Source organism: Dromiciops gliroides, chromosome 1, assembly GCF_019393635.1.
Source record: "Dromiciops gliroides isolate mDroGli1 chromosome 1, mDroGli1.pri, whole genome shotgun sequence".
NCBI classification, from domain to species: Eukaryota; Metazoa; Chordata; class Mammalia; order Microbiotheria; family Microbiotheriidae; genus Dromiciops; species Dromiciops gliroides.
In genome coordinates this window covers 25,212,436-25,233,690 of record NC_057861.1, presented here as the reverse complement: position 1 = coordinate 25,233,690, position 21,255 = coordinate 25,212,436, and the positions used below count along the sequence as shown (strand labels likewise).

The following is a 21,255-nucleotide window of genomic DNA, read 5'->3' as shown; positions in this document are numbered from 1 at the left end:
CTTGGCAAAGATACTTGGAGTGGTTTGCCATTTCCTTCTCCAGTAGATCACCTTTAATCAGAACTCTCTACTGTGACCTATCCATCTGATAACCCTGCATAGCTCATAATTTCATTGAGTTCCACAAGCTCCTCTGCAACAAGGCAGTAGTCCAGGAGGAAATCCCTCCTATTGGGGAACAGCTAGTAGATTTTGTTAAATAAATGTAATGGAATATTATTGCACCATAGAAATTCCAAAATGGACCATTTTAGAGGAAACCTGGAAGACCACTCTGAGCTAATTCTGAGAGATGAGCTGAAACCGGAGGACAATTTCCACAATGACAATAACAGCATAGAGAAAAAGAACTTCAAATTACTTTAGAACTCTGATTAATGTAATGACAATCCACTGGTCCAAAAAGACTGAAGAGGAAACTTTCCCCTCAATTCTTGCCAGAGGTGACGGACCTAAAATGAAGAGACATATTTTGTGGTATGGCCAATGTGGGAATTTGCTTTGCTGACCTGTGGGTGTTTATAATGGGGATTTTATTATTTAAAAAGAATTATTTTGGTGAGGGGAGCAGAGTATAAATGCAAATTTATAAAATTGACCTTAAAACCCACCAAAATACAAGAAAATAACTTGAAGGAAGGGAGGGGATCTGCAGAAAGCAACACAAACTGGGCCCCCTCTCTGTCTGTCTCTCCCTCCCTCTCTCCCTTCTCTCTCCCTTCTCTCTCTCTCTCTCTCTCTCTCTCTCTCTCTCTCTCTCTCTCTCTCTCTCTCTCTCTCTCTCTCTCCCTCCCACCTTCCTCTCTACCCCGTCTCTCAAAAGCATTACTTGACTGTGTTGTACAGTTCCTTCTTCATTCTTTATATCTTGAAATATTTGGTACTGTTTATTGTGGAATTCACAATTTTCCAACAGCTCTATTCTTTTTAAGTATGTTTAAGTCCCCGAAGGGAGAAGGGATAGAATAACTGGGCCTCACCCTGCCATCATCTACCTTAAAACTAGGTGGGCTTTAAAATACACAGGCAAAAACCCAAGTCCTTCAGGGTCTGGGAGATCCAAACACAGCAAGGGGACACAAGGCTGCTGAGGTCAAACTAAAAAATCTCTCAAACCTTAAGAAAGGAGTTGAATCTCAGCCACTGCCCTGAACCTCCAGGAAAGCTCACTGCTATGGCTCTGTCCCCAGCTGTGCCCATTTTATAGATGGAGAAGTGGGGCACTGAAAGACTGAGCCCAGCTCGGTTGAGCACTGATATATTGGGGCGGGGAGAAGGCAGGCTCTCACTCGCTCTTTCCTCTTTAGCCTTCAGCCCTCCTGCTACTGGACTGATTTTCATAGCTAACTCCAGTTCATCCACTCCCATCTACAGCTCCATGTGTTTCCAGGAAGGCTCAAGGAATAGATCAGGAAAGGATCTTGATGATCCTGGAGCCCAAAAGTCTCATCTGAAAACTGGAAACGTAGAAGCCCAGAGAGGGTGAGCGATTAGCTCGAGGCCACACAGCAAGCCACAGGCAGAGCCGGGCTTCTGTTCCCTTTCCCTGACTCTTGGACCACGCACCTTCCGCCTCTGGTGGCCAGCTCCCTGAGCCCCAGGAGAGGGCAGCCAGGTGTTGCTCAGAGACGGAGCCTCTCGCCCCTTTCATCTCCAGCGGGGCTCCAGGAAGCCCGAGGGTTTTTCCGGGGGCTGGGCTCGCTCTCAGCCTGGGGTCGCCGGGGAGCCTCCTTTACGAGGCGGGAGCTCCCGACTCTCTTCTGATTAAAGAGCTTCGGGCCAGCCTGGAGCCGGGGGCCCGCGATGGTTCGGGCTGCCTCCACCAGGCCTATCGCAGCCCCACTTGTTTGAAGGGGAGATTCATTTGCTCATAAAAAGATATAAAAGCTTCAGGGGAAAGGCCTTGGACGCCCCCAGCTCCCGACCCAGCAGCCAGCTTCCACTCCTAAATGAGCCGATCCCTCCCCACTGACAGGTGGGCGACTTTGAAGTGAGGAAGCCGCCCGATACTCCCCTGGTAGTGACAGAGGCTCCTGGCCCAGAGTTTATTGATTGGGGAGGGGGACTGAGGGGGAAGAGGGTCGGGGCAGGGGAGGAAGGAACTGTTCATAAGTCCTCTGGGAGTGGAAGACACTTATAATGAACGATAATAACCGGGGGTGGGGGTGGGGTTAGTGTATCGAAACCATTCACACGCTTTAGCTATTCTGATCATGCATCCTTCCAACCATGGTTCACCCATTTACCCATCCATCCGTCCATCCATCGGTCCATCCACTAACTTCCTTACAAGCTCATTTCACTAGTCTCCTCCTGAGCCTTTGCTGACCACTTCAGTCAATAGTGACGGCCCCCTCCCCCTCCCCCTCCCCATCCCCCCACAACCTCACCTTACGTTGTATTTACTTTGTACACATTTTTGGCAGCGGAAGGGTGGGGGTGGGGTCTCAGCATGAGGAAGACCTGGGTGCAAGTCAGTTTCTGACACCTCCTGGCTGCGTGACTCTCGGAAAGTCAATTAACCTCTTTCAGTGTCCCAGTCAACTTTCTAAGACCATAACTCATGTTACAGAACAGGTGTATTGGTAGAGGGACTTCCTCATTGGCGCTTCTTTACCAATGAAGTCTTAGCAACTGTCTGATGCACTCCCACAATTCTTTTTCTTTTTTCCCCTATTCTCTCCTTTCTCTCTCTCTCTCTCTCTCTCTCTCTCTCTCTCTCTCTCTCTCTCTCTCTCTCTCTCTCTCTCTCTCTCTCTTTTCCTTCCTTCCTTTCTTTCCTTTTTTCCGGGTTAAGTGACTTGCTCAGGATCACACAGTTAGTAAGTGTCCAGTGTCTGAGGTCGTATTTGAACTCAGGTCCTCCTGAATCCAGAGCCGGTGCGGTGCTTTATCCACTGCACCATCTAGCTGGCCCGCCAATTCTTTTTAATGTTTGAATATTGTATCTCTTCTCCTTCCTCCTCCCCCACCACGTAATCTCACTTTTGCTTTTGTACACCGCCCCCCTCCCCTTGCACTTAGCACCGTCCCTGGTATGTTCATAATAAATGCTTGTTGATTCCTGTATTCATCTTGGTACATGCCATTTCCCCCAAAAGAATGTAAACTCCTAAGAGCAGGGATTTTTTTTTTAATATTCCCGTGTTCTAACGTAGCTCCTGGTCCATAGTAGGTGCTCTTAAAAGTTCATTGTGGGGCAGCTAGGTGGCGCAGTGGATAAGAGCACCAGCCCTGGATTCGGGAGGATCTGAGTTCAAATCCGACCTCAGACACTTGACACTAGCTGTGTGACCCTGGGCAAGTCACTTAACCCTCATTGCCCGGGGCGGGGGGGGGGGAGAAAAAAAAGGAAAAAGAAAAAGTGTTTACCCAGTGCCAGCCACTTTGCTAAAAGTTGGGGATACAAAAAAAGGCAAAAATAGTATCCCGACCCTTGAGGAAGTCATTAGGTGACAGCCAAGGAAGCATTGGTAGATCAGGGGATTCAGCTAACTCAGGCCCATTAGTATTATAGATTTAGAGCGGGTAGGGGTTTCCCTAGTCACGTAGAACGATCGTCTCCTTTCAAAGAATAGGAACCTGAAGACCAAAGAGGTTCTGATTTACCCTAGATCACCCAGCTAGTGAGTGGATGTCTCCTGAAACCAGAGAGGTTGTGATTTACCCAAGATCATACAGCTAGTGAGTCTCCTGAAACCAAGTCTGGGACTCCCGACGCCGGCAGGGGTTCTTCCTTCTGCTTCACAAGAGTAGCCACTCACCCGGGCTGGAGCACTTTCGGGTTTCAAAGCGCACAGCAGGTGTGTGTGTGTGTGTGTGTGTGTGTGTGTGTGTGTGTGTGTGTTTCATAAGTGGGTGTGACTGTGAAAGCAGAAGCTGTCATCTCCGAGATCTGCAGTCACTGTCGCACGGTTGGTTTCCGATGTGCCGCCGCCGCCCTGCCTCACCCACGCGAGCTCTTCCAATCCCTGCATTCTCTTTTCGATCTGCTCAGGCCCTGCGGCCCTGAGCGCCCGAAACTCAGAATGGGCGGGCGGGCAAGAGGGCAGAAGAGAGAGAGAGCAGGATTGCGACTTGGGTCCAGATCGTAGCCATAGCTGCAGCCCCTCCAAGAGACGCGAGCCCCCCACTTACTCAAGAACCCGCCCAGGTGTTCTGAAAGAACAGCAAACGATCTTGATATTGAAGAAACGCTCGAGGGTCCTTATAAGAAGGATGAGATCATTTGAGCAACGCTCGGGGCCATGAAGAGGCTAGCAAGAAGAGAACAAAACAAAAACAAACAGAGAATAGAAATCCAAGTCACGACGGAAGGAGCAGCAAGAGTTAAGAGACTCAACTGAGGCAGAGACAGAGAGAGGAAAAAGAGCCGCGGATGCAGACGCAGCCGAAGCGAAGAACGAAGATGCAATAGTTCTCAAAGGGGAAAAGGCCGCATCAGAGGCTGCTGTCGAAGTCTCTGCTTGCGGACCAAAATTTAACCGTGCCAGCGGTGCAAATACCCGGTTGCCGCATAGCATACAATTAAGGGAACCGATTGACAACCTTTCTCCAGAGGAAGCTGCTAGGACAATGATCGGCATGCAACTGGCAGCAAGAATGAGACCAAGAGATTTGGAGTTTTGTTTTTTCCTATTGTAGGAAAGGTCCACGATGTAACAATGATTTCCGATAGAAGTCGGAGGAGATCGGAAGGACTCGTTTGTGGAGAATTCATAGATGAGAGTTCAGTGCCTCTAGCAACAGGATTAAGCGGCCAGCGTGTCTTAAGAACGTCTACCATTGTACAAGGCCTCCCAGGCAGAAAAGAAGCGGGCTGCCACTTTGGCAAGTAACTTAAAGAAAAGGAAGTGCTGGACCCCGGAGACTTTTGTAGGATCATCCCACTTTAACATAACAGAAGATGTGCTTCGGGGAGTCGTAGAGCCTTTTGGCAGGATCCAAAAGCATTCAGTTGCTGACGGTTAGTGAAACTGGTGGATCAGAGGGATGGGGATTTATTACGCTTTCAAATTCAGAACTTGCCAAAACAGCATTGGAACAAGCGAATGGATTTGAATGAGCAGGCAGGCCTATGGAAATTGGTCACGTTACTGACCCTACTGATGCATCCAGGGTCCGTACATTTTTGAACGACTGTAATAGACCCGGGAACGGCTGGTTGTCCTCCACTTGCAGGGGGTACAGTTTTACAGAGATTTGCAAACCAGACTTCCCCCAACAGTGACGTTCCAGTGCTATCTGCAGACCTTTCTGCGCAGACTCTTACAATACAATGTTTCCAGCTTTCCAATATGTTTAATCCTGAAAGGAAAGACGAACTTGGCTGGGATACAGAGTTGTAATTGAAGATTGTAACATAGAAGAGACCAAAAAAAAAAAAAAAGACAGCTCAGGGCAATGTATATGTGAAGTGTCCCTTAATTGCTGGATTGAGGAATACCTGAGTTCAAATCCGACCTCAGACACTGTGGCGTTTGGACAAGTCACTTAACCCTTTCTGCTTCAGTTTCCTTGTCTGTAAAATGAGCTGGACAAGGAAATGGCAAACCATTGCAGTATCTTTGCCCAGAAAATCTCAAATGGGGTCACGAAGAGTCAAACAGGACTGAAATGACTAAACAACAAAAGTTTCTTTGTAAATACTTCGTGTTTTGGTGTGTCTGAAATTCCAAACAAAATGATCCTTACATTTCCTCAAATGTACAGATCTACTGTGGTATCCAAGACAGTCCAAGCAGGAAACAGGAAATGCAGAAATAGGTTTTGTCTGCTTGCATATAATCTTTGCTCTTTTTAAGCTCTGTGAGCTCTGAAATATATTTTGGGGTTATTTCAATTTGCTTGATAAGAGAGCTTGGTATTTTTATCAAACAAATTACTTACATCTTGCAACAGTTTGTAGAAACCATTCAAAATAAAAATCTCTTTAAAATCCCCCCAATATGCATTACACCCTTATCTTAGTAGCCTAAAGAGGAAGGTACTATTATTATCCCATTATCCTTTTCGGTAAGAATTGACTAATGCAGAAATATGTTTCATGTGATTGTACATATATAACCTATATCAGATTGCTTTCTGTCTTGGGGAGGGACGAGGGAAGGGAGGGAGGGAGAAAAATTTGGAACTCAAAATCCTATGAAAACAAATGTTGAAAACTATCTGTACATGTAACTGGAAAATAATAAAATACATTTGTAATTTTTTTAAAAGCCTGAGGATGGGGTACCAGCTACCCCACCTTGGAGGCTGGGATAAAGGTGTGGGAGTGAAGATAGGGTGGATGGGAAGAGTGAACAGGAGCCAAATGCTTGATACTGAGGCATCAAGATTCCCATCAAGTGGTCTATACACTGTTTTTGCCATTTGGAAATGGACTGGCTATCAATGAATACTTCCGGACAGGACTCCTGCTTTACTAAGTGAAATTCCCTCTAATGTTGGGAAGAACGGGCTTCAAAGGGCAGCTGAGCCTGTAGGATATAAACCTGCATTGTAGATCAATCTTGCTTTATCTGGGAGGAAGTTTTAAGTTTGGAGGCTCTAGCTGGCCTCTACTCTATCTTCAGCCAGTGTTCTGTTGGGTGGGGGAGGGGCTCTGCTGCACAGGGAAATGACCTGTCATTGATGCTCCAGCATTATCTGATCTGGCCCTCTTCTGCCAGCACAGTCAAGCAGCCTTTCCAAAGGAAGGTCAGAGAATCCAGGAGGGTCTTGGGGTTGTGGGATAAAGATGTCTCTGTGTGGATTTTAAAGGACAGGAGAAGGAAGTTTAAAATTCAAGGGGCTGGACAAGGTAAACTGTAATCTCAGCCCTGACATTCCCTGTTCTGAGGCCCTTCTCAGCTCTGACATTTCCTGTTCTAAGGCCCCTCCCAACTCTGACATCCTCTGTTCTGAGGCCCTTCCCCAGCTCTGACATTCCTTGTTCTAAGACACCTCTCAGCCCTGACATTCTCTGTTCTAAGGCCTTTCCAGGCTCTGACATTTCCTGTTCTACGGTCCTTCCCAGCTCTGACATTCTCTGTTCTAAGGTCCCTCACAGCTTTTCCATTCTCTGTTCTACAAGTCTTTCCAGGTTCTGACATTCCCTGCTCTAAGGTCCCTCTGAGCTCTGATGCTCTCTCTTTTAAGACCACTCCAGATTCTAACATTTTCTATTCTAAGGTCCCTCCCCAGCCCTTGACATTCCGCTCTTTTAAGGCCCCTCATAACTCTGACATTCTATGGCTATCGACAAAACTTTCCTTCAGGGATCAAAGAGACCTCCCTTCATCCTCACTATGATTTCAAAAATAGCTTATTGCTCCCCCAAACCCATATTTTTTAAAATCTCACTTTCTCCTCTATCATTATTTTCCAGAGAAATTGCCTGCCCCCCCCCAAAAAAATCTTTTGAAGCCAAAATCCATTCTCAGTCGTGGAAAATTTGTTTCCTTCTCCACCTCCTTATTCATGTATTTTCTCTGTTCTTTCTCTCATTAAATCCTTCAGATGCGGATCCTGAGGGCGGCCTCTCAGAGAAACAAATTATCTGTGTTCCACATGTTTAGTTTTTAATAATTTTTAATAAAAAAAGAGACAAGCACTCCTCCTCCCAGTAGCTTTTTTTATTACCCGCTGGATTAGTAAATATGAAGTAATTTATTATTGAATAGGACAATAGAGAAAAACACAACCCAGACACCTGAGCTTGGTTTTAATTTCCTCCCTCTCATCCCAGGCATCTAGTCAAGATTGTTTTTAGCAGAAACCCCTAGACCATTCTCAGTGACTCCTTCCTTTCCTACAGAGGTAAATAAATGGCAGACTTGTGAAATCAATCAGTCAACAAGCAACTATTAGGCACTTACTGTGTGCCAAAGCACTGTGCTACAGACTGAAGATACAAGTTCAAAGAATTAATCAATTCCTATTCACAGGGAGCTCATATCCCAAAGGGAAAGCAACAAGGACATATTTAAGGATACAAAACATAAATGTTATTTATCCTTTGTGCTTGAAGAGAACCAAAATGACGTCAGTATATTGGGGTTGAGGTACAATGTGCCGGACCGTGGCCGATCAGATCCAAATGAGCTAGAAAGAACTCAAATAGCCCATGTGACCATTTGGGAGGGAGATGTCTCTAAATTTGTGCATCTCCCATTTCTCTTGAACTACTACAATTCTGTTTTGTTCAGAGAGAACAGTGCTTTCTTTGACGTGGCCACCCCATGCTGGGCAGTCTTGGGCCAGTGTCTCCCATGTCTCCTAATTGATACCAAAGTTTTCCAGAGAGACCCTGAGAGTGTCCTTGTATCAATTCTTCTGAGCTCCCTGTGAGCACTTGCCTTGTGTGAATTCTCTGTAAAATGGTCTTTCGGGCAAACATGAGGCATTTGAACAATGTGACCAGCCCATCAGAGTTGAATTTGAATGCTTGGCAGTTCAGCTTGATAAAGGACCTCAGGGTCCAGTATCTTTCCTTTTTTCTTGTAATAAACATTTTTATAATTTTGATTTCCAAATTCTATCCCTCCTGCCCTCCCTGAGGCAGTAAGCAATCAGATATGGGTTATACTTATGCAGTTATGTAAAACATTTCCATATTAGTCATTTTGTATAAGAAAAATTGAATAAAAGAAAACAATGAAAGAAAATGAAAATAACATGCCTCAGTCTGTGTTCCATCAACATCAGTTCTTTCTTTAGAGGTGGATAGTTTGTTTCATCAATAATCCCTTGGGATTGTCTTGGATCATTGTATTGTTGAGAATGGTTAAGTCATTCACAGTTCTTCATCAAACAATATTGCTGTCTCTGTGCACAACATTCTCTTGGTTCTGCTCACTTCACTATACATCAGTTCATAGAAGTCTTTCCAGGCCTTTCTGAAATCATCCTGCTTTTCATTTTTTGCAGCACAATAATATTCCAGAACCATCATATACCACAGCTTGTTTCACCATTCCCCTATTGATGGGCATTCCTTTGATTTCCAATTCTTAGCCACCACAAAAAGAGCTGCTATAAATATTTCCAGTACCTTTCTTGCCAGATGATCTTCAGAATCTTCCTTACACAGTTCAAATGGAAGCGATTCAGTTTTCTGGCATGGCACTAGTAGACAGTCTAGGGTCCACAGACATACAACAATGAGGTCAGCACAATGGCTCTGCAAGAACTTCAGTTTGGTAGGTAGTCTAATCCCTCTTCTCTCCCACACTTTCCTTTGGAGTCTCCCAGATACTGAGCATCTCTGTACATCCCTGGAAAATATACTGCCAAGGGAAGTGAACTTATCCACAGCATTTGAAATCTCTCCATTTGCTGTAACAGATGGTTCTGCATATGGAAGGTGTGGTGCCAGCCAATGGAGAACCTCTGTTTTCTTGGTGTTGATTGTCAGGCCAAAATTAGCACAAGCCACAGAAATTGATCCAGACTTTGTTTTATGCATGTATGCATGCATGTATGTGTGTATGCATGTATGTGTGCGTGCATGTATTTACATATATAGCAAATGTATAGTTAATAAAGGCACGTGTATATCTTTATTCACTATATATGTATATACATATATATACATATATGTGTGTCACACATACACAAAGCCATTAAGTACTAGGTGGATTGGGAGGGAGAGCACTAGCAGTTGGGGGTGGGGATCAGAAAAGGCTTCATGCAGAAAAATGTGCCTGAGTTTCACCTTAAAAGAAGAGCAGGGGCGGCTAGGTGGCGCAGTGGATAGAGCACCAGCCCTGGAGCCAGGAGTACTTGAGTTCAAATCTGGCCTCAGACACTTAACACTTACTAGCTGTGTGACCCTGGGCAAGTCACTTAACCCCAATTGCCTCACGAAGAAGAAGAAGAAGAAGAAGAAGAAGAAGAAGAGGAGCAGAGGTAAGGAAGCAGGGCATTGCAGGTGTGGGGGGCAACAGGTGTGCTCCTAAGATTCTTTAAAGAGCCCTGAATTTGGGGGCAGAGGACCTGAGTTCAGGTACTGGCTTGTCTGTCTGTTTCTTCTGTGACCTCAGGCGATCTTCTTCCTTTTAATTGAAAGGCTTAGTGAGCTTAGCCTCGCTCTGGTAAATGAGACGGTCTCAATGACCTGGAGATTTGGGTCTGATAAGTGAACTGGGGGGTGGGGGGGTAGTAAATGTTTGATTTCTAAAGCTATTTATATACCTATACACCCAAGGTCATGTGAAGATTTCTTGGGTGAAAAGGGGTCTCAAGTGGCAAATTTTAAGAAGTCTTGTTCTGGGGCCTTCCAGCTCTCTGCCTATGATCATATGAAATCCAGTGATATCCAGCCCAATATGACACAGTTAGACTATGAGGTGGCATGAATCTATGGTCCTATCACTGGAAAGGTTGATGGAATGTGTAAAGCAAAGGACCTTGAGTTAAGAAACATTGGGTTCAAAAACCTACCTCAGATACTCACTAGCTATGTGATCCTGAGCAAGTCACTTAACATCTGTGAAATGAGAGGGTTGAACTTAATGGTCTTTAGGGTCCTTTCTAGCTCAAAATCTATGACTCTTTGACTTTCTGAGTGGCATAATCTTATGTGTCAGAGGTGGGATTTGGGGGCAGCTAGGTAGCACAGTGGATAGAACAGCGACCCTGGAGTCAGGAGGACTTGAGTTCAAATCTGGCATCAGGCACCTTGACACTTGCTAGCTGTGTGACCCTGGGCAAGTCACTTAACCCTCATTGCCCCACCAAAAAAAAAAAAAAGGTGGGATTTGAACCCAGGTCTTCCAAGAAAGACCATTATGTAACACTGTATCTTCCCCTTTATTTCTGGTAACTCTTTTGCTTCCATTTAACATTTCAACTCAATAAATATATTAAGTGGTCACTATGTGCCAGGTATGTTGCTAATTCTTGACAAAAACAAAACAGTTCCTGTCCTCACAGAGATTACATTCTGTAACATAAAGTGATAGAAAGAGGGAACACTAACAACAGAGAATGAGGACAGGGTCTTCAAGTGCAGGATAGGCACCCATCCCTCTGATTCTATCATGAGATCTTAGATCTAGAGGCCTAATACCTAGTACCTAGTAGAAAGTGACTTGTCCAAGGTCATATAGTAAGTGACTGAGGCAGGTTTTGAACTCAAGTCCTTTGACTCCAAAGCCAGTGAGTGTTCCTTTTCCTCCAAGGGACTTTAGAGATCATCAAGTGCAACTCATTTCAAAAGTGAGGTAGCTTAGGCCCAGAGAACTCAAATTTTCAATTCAATTTAATTCATTAAACATTTATTGTCGATACTGAGTCATTTCAATCACGCCCAACTCTTCATTTGGGGGTTTCTTGGTAAAGATACTGGAGTGGTTTGCATTTCTTTTTCCAGCTCATTTTGCAAATGAGGAGAGTAAGGAAAACAGGGTAAAATGACTTGCCCAGGGTCACATAGCTAGGAAGTATCTGAGGCTTGATTTGAACTCAGGAAAATGAGTCTTCCTGACTTCAGGCCCAGTACTCTATCCCACTTCACCACTTAGCTGCTCATAAACGTTTATTTATTTATTTTTCTCATAAACATTTATTAAGCACATACTATGTGCTAGGAACTGTGCTAAGTGTTAATGACTTGTCCAAAAATACACAGCGAATAATTAGAACAAATGGGATTCAAATCTTGGCTTTCTCCCTCAGAGACCAGTGCTGTTTCCATACGTTATACATTTAAACCCTGCTGCTTTGATCCGATTAACATCGGAAGAGTCATTATCAGACTTCAAAAACTGTTCAATGAAGGCAGAACCAAGATGTCACAGTAGGAGGAAGAGGTAAGGGTTGAGCTCCCCCAAACTCTTCCAAACAGATCTAGTAAATGCACCATAATGAATTCTAATGGGGAAGTCCAGTGATAAGTCACTGTGAGTCATTTTCCAGCCTAGGTTGGACAGAGAGGTGTGTGAACACTGGGGATGGGGTCTGGACAGCACTCCAACATGGAGACAAGCTAGAGAAAATCCCAGACCTATACCAGGGTACCACAACCTTGAGCAGGGGTGGGAACAAGTGCCAACTATCAGTTTTGTTGCTCAATCTCTAGGACCCAGGTCACAGGTCCCTGAATTGAAGAGTGACCCTGAATCTAGTGATGGCATTCCAGATTGAGGAGTGGTTGAAGGCCCTGGGCTGTAGAGAAGAACAAGGTAGAAGCAAGCAACAGTAGAAGCATTCATATCCTAGCAACAGAGTAAGGTCTCAGATTCAGTTTCTAAACCGCTCTGAAATCTACAGAAAAATAACCAAGGCAGGAATCCAAAGGGGAACCTTAAGTTGTGTCCTTCTGAACCAGAAGAACTGCCCAGCTATCAGACAGTGATTGAGTCCAACAGCATCTACTCTTGCCCAGATCCAAAGCCAGGTCAGGCACTTGCAGTGTTCAGACCAGGGAGCCAACAATAAGACTTGACCCTGGATCAGACCATTTTGAGGCCACTGAAAGCTTGCAGGTCCTGAGGATAATAGATTCTGGCCCAACAGAATACTCAGTAATACCCTCAAAAAGGTAGCTAACAGGGTTATGCCAGACTGTTCTTCTAGAAGTGCACAGAGCCCAGCCCTAACCTCAAGTCTTATTTTAGGAAGTAGACTAGAAGAATGAGCAAGCAAACAAACAAAAGAATCTCCCCATTTTAAAAAGCCATGATGGTAACAGGGACATTAAAGACACAAACTCAGAAGAAGAGAATGAAACCCAAACATCTACAAGCAAAGCTTTAAAAAAACACAGCTTGGGCACAAATTAAATTAGAATTCCTGGAAGAAATGAAGCTAGAGTTAAAAAAGAAAAAGAAAGAGTTACAAATGGTTTTAAACCTTCCTCAGATCTTCAGAGCATTATCTCTCAGAGATTTTCCCACTCTCCACTCATCTTACATTTCATTCTCTTTCATCCTTAGTGATCCTCATTCTCTTTTCTCTCTCCCTCCTTTCTGGTTTTCTGTCTCTCTTTCTTTCTGTGTCTGTTTGTGCCTGTCTCTGTGTGTGTGTCTTTATCCTCTCTTTTCATCTCCTCTCCTCATTCCTCTCTTCATTTCCCCCTCATATCTCTTCCCCTCATCTCTTTTCTTCTCATCTCTCTTCCCCTCACCTCTCTTCTCATCTCTCTTCTCCTCACCTCTCTTCTCATCTCTCTTCTCCTCACCTCTCTTCTCATCTCTCTTCCCCTCATCTCTCTTCTCCTCATCTCTCTTTTCCTCATTTCTCTTCTCCTCATTTCTCCTCTCCTCTTTCTCTCTTATGTCCTTTTCTCTCCCCTCATTCCTTTCTTCATCCCTTTCCTCTTTTCCCCTCCCCTTCCCTTCCCTTCCCTTCTCTCCCACCCACCCACTTTCTTTTTATCTAGATCTGTGGTGTTTTATCAGTGCAGGGAGCTTCCAAAGTAGAAAGCCAGTCTACTTACACACATGGGCAATTGTTCTGTAACTTAACATATTAGAATGTCACTTGTGGCACTGAGAGTAAAAGAACTGCAAAGTGACTAGGCCAGTTTGCACCCAAAGTAGGACTTGACCTCAGTTCTTCCTACCTCTGAGGCCAGCTCTGTATACCTTAGAGGTTCAAATCCAATCTTTGCCCCTTATTAGCTGAGTGACCTTGGGCAGGGCACATGGTCACCTTGGGCCTCAGTTTCCTTATCTATAACATGAGGAGTTTAGACTAGATGGCTTCCCAGATCTCTTTCTGCTCCAAATTAGGCTCTGGTGATTCCAGTTGCACGCGCGCGCGCACACACACACACGCAAATGAATAAATACATCTCTGTAGCTCCCCATATGGACAAATCTCTGTGGCTACCAGGAGGTATTCTGGGTTTATCCTCTCCGGTTCCCAGACAAACATGCACAGCATGATTCTCTCCTGCACGCACATCCCCCCACATGCAGCGTCTTGGATCCCCTCTCCCCACCCCCACCCCTTTCCTTTCCCAGAATTCCAGCCTGCTGGGGTTGCCCCTGTCGTTCTCCATGATTTAAGTCTTGGAGAAGGAATGGGGAAGGATTTGTTTTGACGTTTAAAGGCAATCCAGGTAATTAATCGCCTTGGCTGAGTCCCCTTCTCCCTCCATATATCTGCACAACAGTATCTATTTTTGACGTAGCTGACACACCATTTCCTTTGGCCGTCCTAGGGAAGCTCATCTTTAAATTAAACTTGTCTCCCCAACCCCGCCGATCTGCAGCCCCGGACACAGACTGGAGACAAGGAGAAGGACCGGAGACTTCGGTAGGATGTGTCTCCAGTGATGTATGGACAGAGGGCCCTGTTACTGTGATCTGGGACCAAGACCCTCTCCAGAGCATTAACTAATGACAGAGGATGTCCCGTAGGTAGCTAATCACTTTTAATGTGCAGATTTAGGGGCCACTTTAAAGAGAGAGAGATAAGCAGGTCAGAGAAACAAGATATACACACTGTATACAACATATGTGTACATATACATTGTATATATACACCTATACATTAATATATGTATCTATTACCCACATATACATATACATATATACATATATTTGCATGTAATTTCTCTAATGACGGGCTGAAAATAAGCATGGCGTGGGGAACAGAGAGACTGCAAGGTCTGCACAGAGCCTATTGGAAGGAGACAAAGACAAAAGATCAAATCCTTGAAATGATCTCTATCCCAGTAATTTCAAGGCTTGGATCCCATACTGGCTGTTCCAAACATATCAGAGCAGCTTAAGAAAGCTGTGTCAAGGACATCAAGGCAGTAGGAGGACCAGAGTTCAAATCCAGCTTCAAATACTTACTGGCTGGGGCAGCTAGATGGTGCAGTGGATAGAGCAACGGCCCTGGAGTCAGGAGGACCTGAGTTAAAATCTGGCCTCAGACATTTGACACTTACTAGCTGTGTGACCCTGGGCAAATCACTTAACCCCAATTGCCTCACAAAACAAAACAAAACAAAACAAAAATTACTTACTGGCTGTGTGACCCTGGGCAAGTCACTTAACCCCATAGCAAAAAACCAAACAAATAAAAAAAGACACCAACAATAAAACAAAAACAAAACCCAGTTTTCAGAACAGAGAAGATGTCTACCATATTGAATTGAGAAGATAATCCAATATCATAGATTTAGGGCTAGGAAGGATCCCAAAGACCATCTAATTGGAGCTTTCATTTTATAAATGAAGAAACCAAGGTTGAGAAAGGAGAAGTGGCTTGCTCATGGTCATGCAAGCAGACTTGAACAGGAAGGTCTCTGACTCCAGAGGAGTTGATGAGACGTGGAATGGAAAAAAAAAGTTAGCATTAGAAGGGGAAAAGGAACAAGCTTGTATTAAGTCCCCAATACATGCCAGGCATTATGCTAATCATTATACAAATATCATCTCATTTCATTCTTTTTTTTTTTTTTTTTGCGGGGCAATGGGGGGTTAAGTGACTTGCCCAGGGTCACACAGCTAGTAAGTGTTAAGTGTCTGAGGCTGGATTTGAACTCAGGTACTCCTGAATCCAGGGCCAGCGTTTTAACCACTGCGCCATCTAGCTGCCCTCATTTCATTCTTAGAGATCATAGGATCATAGATTTTGAGCTAGATGGGATCTTAGAAGTCATTGACACTCTCACCCCTCATTTTACCAATGAGAAAACTGAGACCCAGAAATATTAAGTGACTTGTTTAGGGTCACACAGCTAGCGAATGCCCATTGTTAGACTTGAAGCCATCAGATGTTTCTGACTCCAAATATAAGGACCAATCTACTTTTCTCATGCTCCCTCTTGGTTCCCAGGGATTCAAGAATGAGCCTATTATTTACTTATTTATCCATATGTCTAGACTCTGTTCATTTACTTGTTTGTTTCTTAAAACCCAATTTTAGGGGCAGCTAGATGGTGTAGTGGATAGAGGACCAGCCCTGGAGTCAGGAGTACCTGAGTTCAAATCCGACCTCAGACACTTAACACTTACTAGCTGTGTGACCCTGGGCAAGTCACTTAACCCCAATTGCCTCACCAAAAAAAAAAAATTAAAATTAAATAAAAATTTCAAACATTTAAAAAAAACCCCAATTTTAGGGCAGCTAGGTGGCATAGTGGATAAAGCACCAGCCCTGGATTCAGGAGGACCTGAGTTCAAAGCCAGCCTCAGACACTTGATACTTACTAGCAGTATGACCCTGGGCAAGTCACTTAACCCTCATTGCTCTGCCCCCCCCAAGACAATTTTGATTATGTCATGTTCATTTCTAAAAATGACCCTTCTTCTTCCTTCCCCTCTGTATTCTTGACTTTATAAAGACTTGTTCCTATCCCCTTCCCTCTTCTGATGCTAACCTGACTTTTTTTTTCTACTGACCACATGCCATGTCTCATCTACTCCTCTTGAGTCAGAGAACCTATGTTTGAGTTTGCCTCTTGGCCTTATTACCTGCATGACTGTGAGCTAACCCGAAGGAAGGAAGGAAGGAAGGAAGGAAGGAAGGAAGGAAGGAAGGAAGGAAGGAAGGAAGGAAGGAAGGAAGGAAGGAAGGAAGGAAGGAAGGAAGGAAGGAAGGAAGGAAGGAAGGAAGGAAAGAAAGGAAAGAAAGGAAGGAAGGAAGAGAAAGGTTCAGAGAAATCTACTGACGTCTTAGCCATCCCTCACAATATACAAAGTATTTCACACCCATGGTCCCTCACCTTTCTCAACCCTTTTCTAAAGAGTCCCTGCCTTAACATAAAAAAAAAATGTCTTGAGCCCCTATACACGGCCATGAAGCTAGAACTGCAAGGCACCTCAGGGACCATCTAGTCTAATCTCCTCTTTTTACAGATGGAGAAACTGAGTCCCAAGGAGGGCAAGTGTCTTGCCTGTGGTCTCCCCAGTAGTAAGAGGTAGAGTTGAGATTCAAATGAGCCCAGCTCCTCTTAGTTGCTTTTGCATTCATTATCCACCGTTGCTTCCCCAAGGAGGATTTTTCTAACAATTGTAGCTGACTAGTGCTTAACCTCTCAGTGACCCAGGCAATTATCTCAGACTCTAAGTTACAGATAATGGACCCATTTGCATTGGTGAAGAAAGCTTCCACACTGGGAGCTCCACACACTGCTAAAATACCATCTCAAACCCTGAGATTGTTGCCTTTCCCCTACCCAAAGAATAATAGTGAGCAGTGGGTTGTTTGGGGTGTTAGGGAACAGAAAAAGATAACCCAGGCATAGTCCCTGTCCTCAAGAATTTTACAGTTTAGCATAAAATCTGCTCTTCCCCCCCCCCTCCTAATTTCTACCCACTAATTCTATTTCTGTCCTTCGGAGCCACCCAGACTGAGCCTGCTTTCTCTTTCATGTGACAGCCCTTTAAATGCTCAAAGACAGCCATCACATCACACCTCAGCCTCCTCTTCTCCCAGCCAAACATCCTAACTTGTTTTCAGCTGTGCCTTTCTCATGCAATTCTCTCATCATCCTTGCTGCCTAACTCCGTATTTTGGAGATCTTTGTTAACGACTTCCCTAAAAAGAGATGGTCACAAGCCAGCCCTGTGCTCAATGGGTGATCTTATCCATTGAGAGCTGCAAGGGACCTCTGGGACCTCCGAGAGCCTCATCCTTTAACAGATGAGAAGTGTGGGGCCCATGAAGGTTATGGGACTGACCCAAGGTCACCTATGCAGTAAGGTTATGAAATATCCCTGAAAGCATTTAGTAATGGGAGGCTCTCATGACACTCTCTCAAGGGGAAGATTCAGAGGCTTTTACAGAATTCACAACCACAGCGTTAACTGGTGGGGAGTTTGGGGAATCTGAACCCAGCTCCTCTTACTCCATACCTCCTCCCAAAGAAAGAGGTTCTAAAATACATTTGAAATCTCAGCTTTCCGAGGAAACAGTAAGCATTCAAACATTTTGAGCTTCTGGGACAGGAAACAATTCCCATAGAAAGTTATACTTCTGGGGCTGCTAGGTGGCGCAGTGGATAGAGCACCAGCCTTGGATTCAGGAGGACCTGAGTTCAAATCCGGCCTCAGACACTTAACACTTACTAGCTGTGTGACTCTGGGTAAGTCACTTAACCCCAATTGCCTCACAAAAACAAACAAAAAAAGAAAGTTATACTTCTGATATGCATACCTACTGATTCTACTTATACTATGGAGTGTTCCTTTATCTTTTTGAGGACAGTGAGGTGTAATAGAGAACTAGGCCTCAAGAAGATCTGAGTTCAAATCCAGCCTTAGATACACACTAGCTATTCGACCATGCACAAATCACTTTAGCCTCTGACTGCCTCAGTTTCCTTACCTGTAAAATGGGAATAATGACAACACCTACCTCCCAGGGTTGTTGTGAGGATCAAATGAGATAATAATAATAAAGCATGTGGTTGGCACATGGTAAGTGCTATATAAATGTTAGCTATCATTTTATTTATTTTTTTTGTAGGGCAATGGGGGTTAAGTGACTTGCCCAGGGTCACACAGCTAGTAAGTCAAGTGTCTGAGGCCACTTTTGAACTCAGGTCCTCCTGAATCCAGGGCCAGTGCCTTATCCACTGTGCCATCTAGCTGCTCCTATAATTTTTATTATTATTTCTGAACCTCCTTTTCTCCATCCAAGAAATGAGATTCTCTTTCCTACCCAAAGAACCAATTTACATGAAAACTATTGAAAGTCAACTGAATTTGATGCTTTGTAAATTTAGGCAACATGATGTTTCAGTGGATAGAGAGCTGGACCTGCGGCCAGTAAGAACTGAGTGCCCATCCGGCCTTCCACACTTACTAGCTGTACGACCCTAGGCAAGTCACTTCGCCACTTTCTCGGCCTCATTTTCCTCATCTGTGAAATGGAGAAACTCATAGAACCCACCTCCCAGAGCTATGAGAATCAAAGGAGATGCTATTTCTAAAGTGCTACTTTATTAGCTATTGTTATCAGTATCATTAACCCTAACGTGTGGAAGGAAAGAAGCAGAGAGGTAGAGCTGGATAGGCAGTTGGCCTTGGAGTTAAAATGACAAGTCTCTCACATGGACTATGTGACACTGGACAAATCATTGAAGTGCTCAGTTCGCAGAGACTCTTTATAAAGTTTCTGATCTGCACCAATGGACAGGGATGATGCTGAGGGAGTCCATTGGACACTGATGAAATCAGAGATCACTAATAAAAACACTATAAACTCACGGCATTGAGAATCCTAGATTTGGAATAATAATGATGACGGCAATAATACCTAGCGTTTATATAGCACTTCGGGATTTGCTAAACACTCACAAAAATTTGGGAGGTAAGTGATGTTATTATTCCCATTTTAGAGATGAGGAAACTGAGGCAGAGGTGATGTGGTTTGCCCAGAGTCACACAACTAGTAAGCATGTGAGGCTGGATTTGAATTTTGGTCTTCCTGACTGGAGGTCCAGCGCTCTGTCCACTATGGTGACACCTAGTGGTGGCCAGGAAGGGATGTCAGAAGGTATTTAGTCTGGGGCAGCTAGGTGGTGCAGTGGATAAAGCACTGGCCCTGCATTCAGGAGGACCTGAGTTCAAAATCTGACCTCAGGCACTTGACACTTACTAGCTGTGTGACCCTGGGCAAGTCACTTAACCCCAATTGCCTCACCAAAAAAAAAAAAAAATTAAATAAAAAAAAGAAGGTATTTAGTCTTCTCTAAATGGATGGGACTGGAACAGCCTACTCTGTTGGCTCCATCGCTCTCCATGCCCTTGGTGGGAAAGGGAGAAGAGGAAAGGTGGATAAAGCAAAGGGACATACTACAGAAATCCTGGGCCTGCTTCTCCAAGTCTGCTAAGAGAATTGGGCACGAATAAGAGTGCCCTGCTAGAGACCCACTGTGTTTGGGAGCAGTGGGTGAGTCATAGAATTCAGGGCTGTCTGGGAGGCATTCTGGGAAAGAAAACACTCTGAGTAAAGCTGGAAACATTGCTAAATGTATTCAAGAATTGGAGGTTCTCGCGATACTCTCTCTCCATGAGAGGATTCTGAAGCTTTACCAGAAATCACAACCACAGTTTGAGGCAGGATAATCCTATGGTTAGAATAAGAAGGCAGGATTCCCCAGTCCACCCCCTGCAGTTCCATGCCTTTTCCCATCTTCTGTGCCATTGAGAGAGTTACCTCTGGGCCTCAGTTTACCTCCCTTTAATCTGGGATTCATTCTACATTTAAAATACTTGCTATCCTGCAAAAAAAAAAAATCCCCATATTTATACCTTCCATGCTCAGCCAGTGATCTAGAACAGAACCTATTGACAGGCTCAACACTGAGCCTGGAGTTAGGAAAACTTGAGTTCAAATGTGACCTCAGATACTTAATAGCTGTGTGACCTTGGGCAAGTCACTTCTGTCTGCCTCAGTTTCCTGATCTGTAAAATGGGGATCATTGTAGCATTTATTTTCCAGGGCTTTTGTGAGGATCAAATGAGACAATATTTGTAAAGTGCTTTGCAAACCCTAAAGCTCTATATAAATGTTAGCTATCATTATTATTATTGTTATTACTACTTTTGCTACTGCTCCCTCCCCCACTATTCCAGCACAAGTTGTGAATTTGTAATAAGGGTCTTATGAACTCCATTGTTTTCATTTTTACTAGGTCCAGGACCCATTGGGTTAATTTCATTTTCAGGACTCAGCCCATCCCATACATTTGGTATAAAGGTTCTTTTGCCCAGGCTGATCCTCTGGGACTGGAATTCTCTCCCTCCTCCCCTCCACTCTTAGAATCTCTCACAGTTCCCAGGACCTTGTGAGACAAGGACTGGAACATTTCTTTTCTTTTTTTTTTTTGGTGAGGCAATTGGGGTTAAGTGACTTGCCCAGGGTCACACAGCTAGTAAGTGTTAAGTGTTTGAGGCCGGAATTGAACTCAGGTCCTCCTGAATCCAGGGCTGGTGCTCTATCCACTGCGCCACCTAGCTGTCCCTACTGGAACATTTCTTTATCTTTGTATGCCAGTAGCCAGCACGGGGTATTTTTCACAGTATTTGCTTTGAAATGCTCATTGTTGAATCATGATACATTTAGGAAAAGCACTGGTTTTGGAATCCCAGGATATGGGTTCAAATTCTGCTTCTGACTCTTACTAACCTGCGGTAGATCTTGGATAAGGCACTTAATGTCTAAGGAACTCAGTTTCCTCGTCTGTAAAATGAGGAGGTTGGATTAACTAGTCTTTGAGGTCCCTTTCAGCTCTCAATCTCTGATTCTATAAGCCTGTGTGGGAGCAGCTAGGTGGCGCAGTGAATAGAGCACCGACCCTGG

General features: G+C 44.4%; 1 pseudogene; it reads left to right on the top strand.

Moving 5' to 3' along the window:
• Positions 1–2,452: 2,452 nt before the first annotated feature.
• LOC122744445 overlaps positions 2,453–21,255 on the top strand; it is a 197,734-nt pseudogene continuing 178,931 nt past the window's right edge.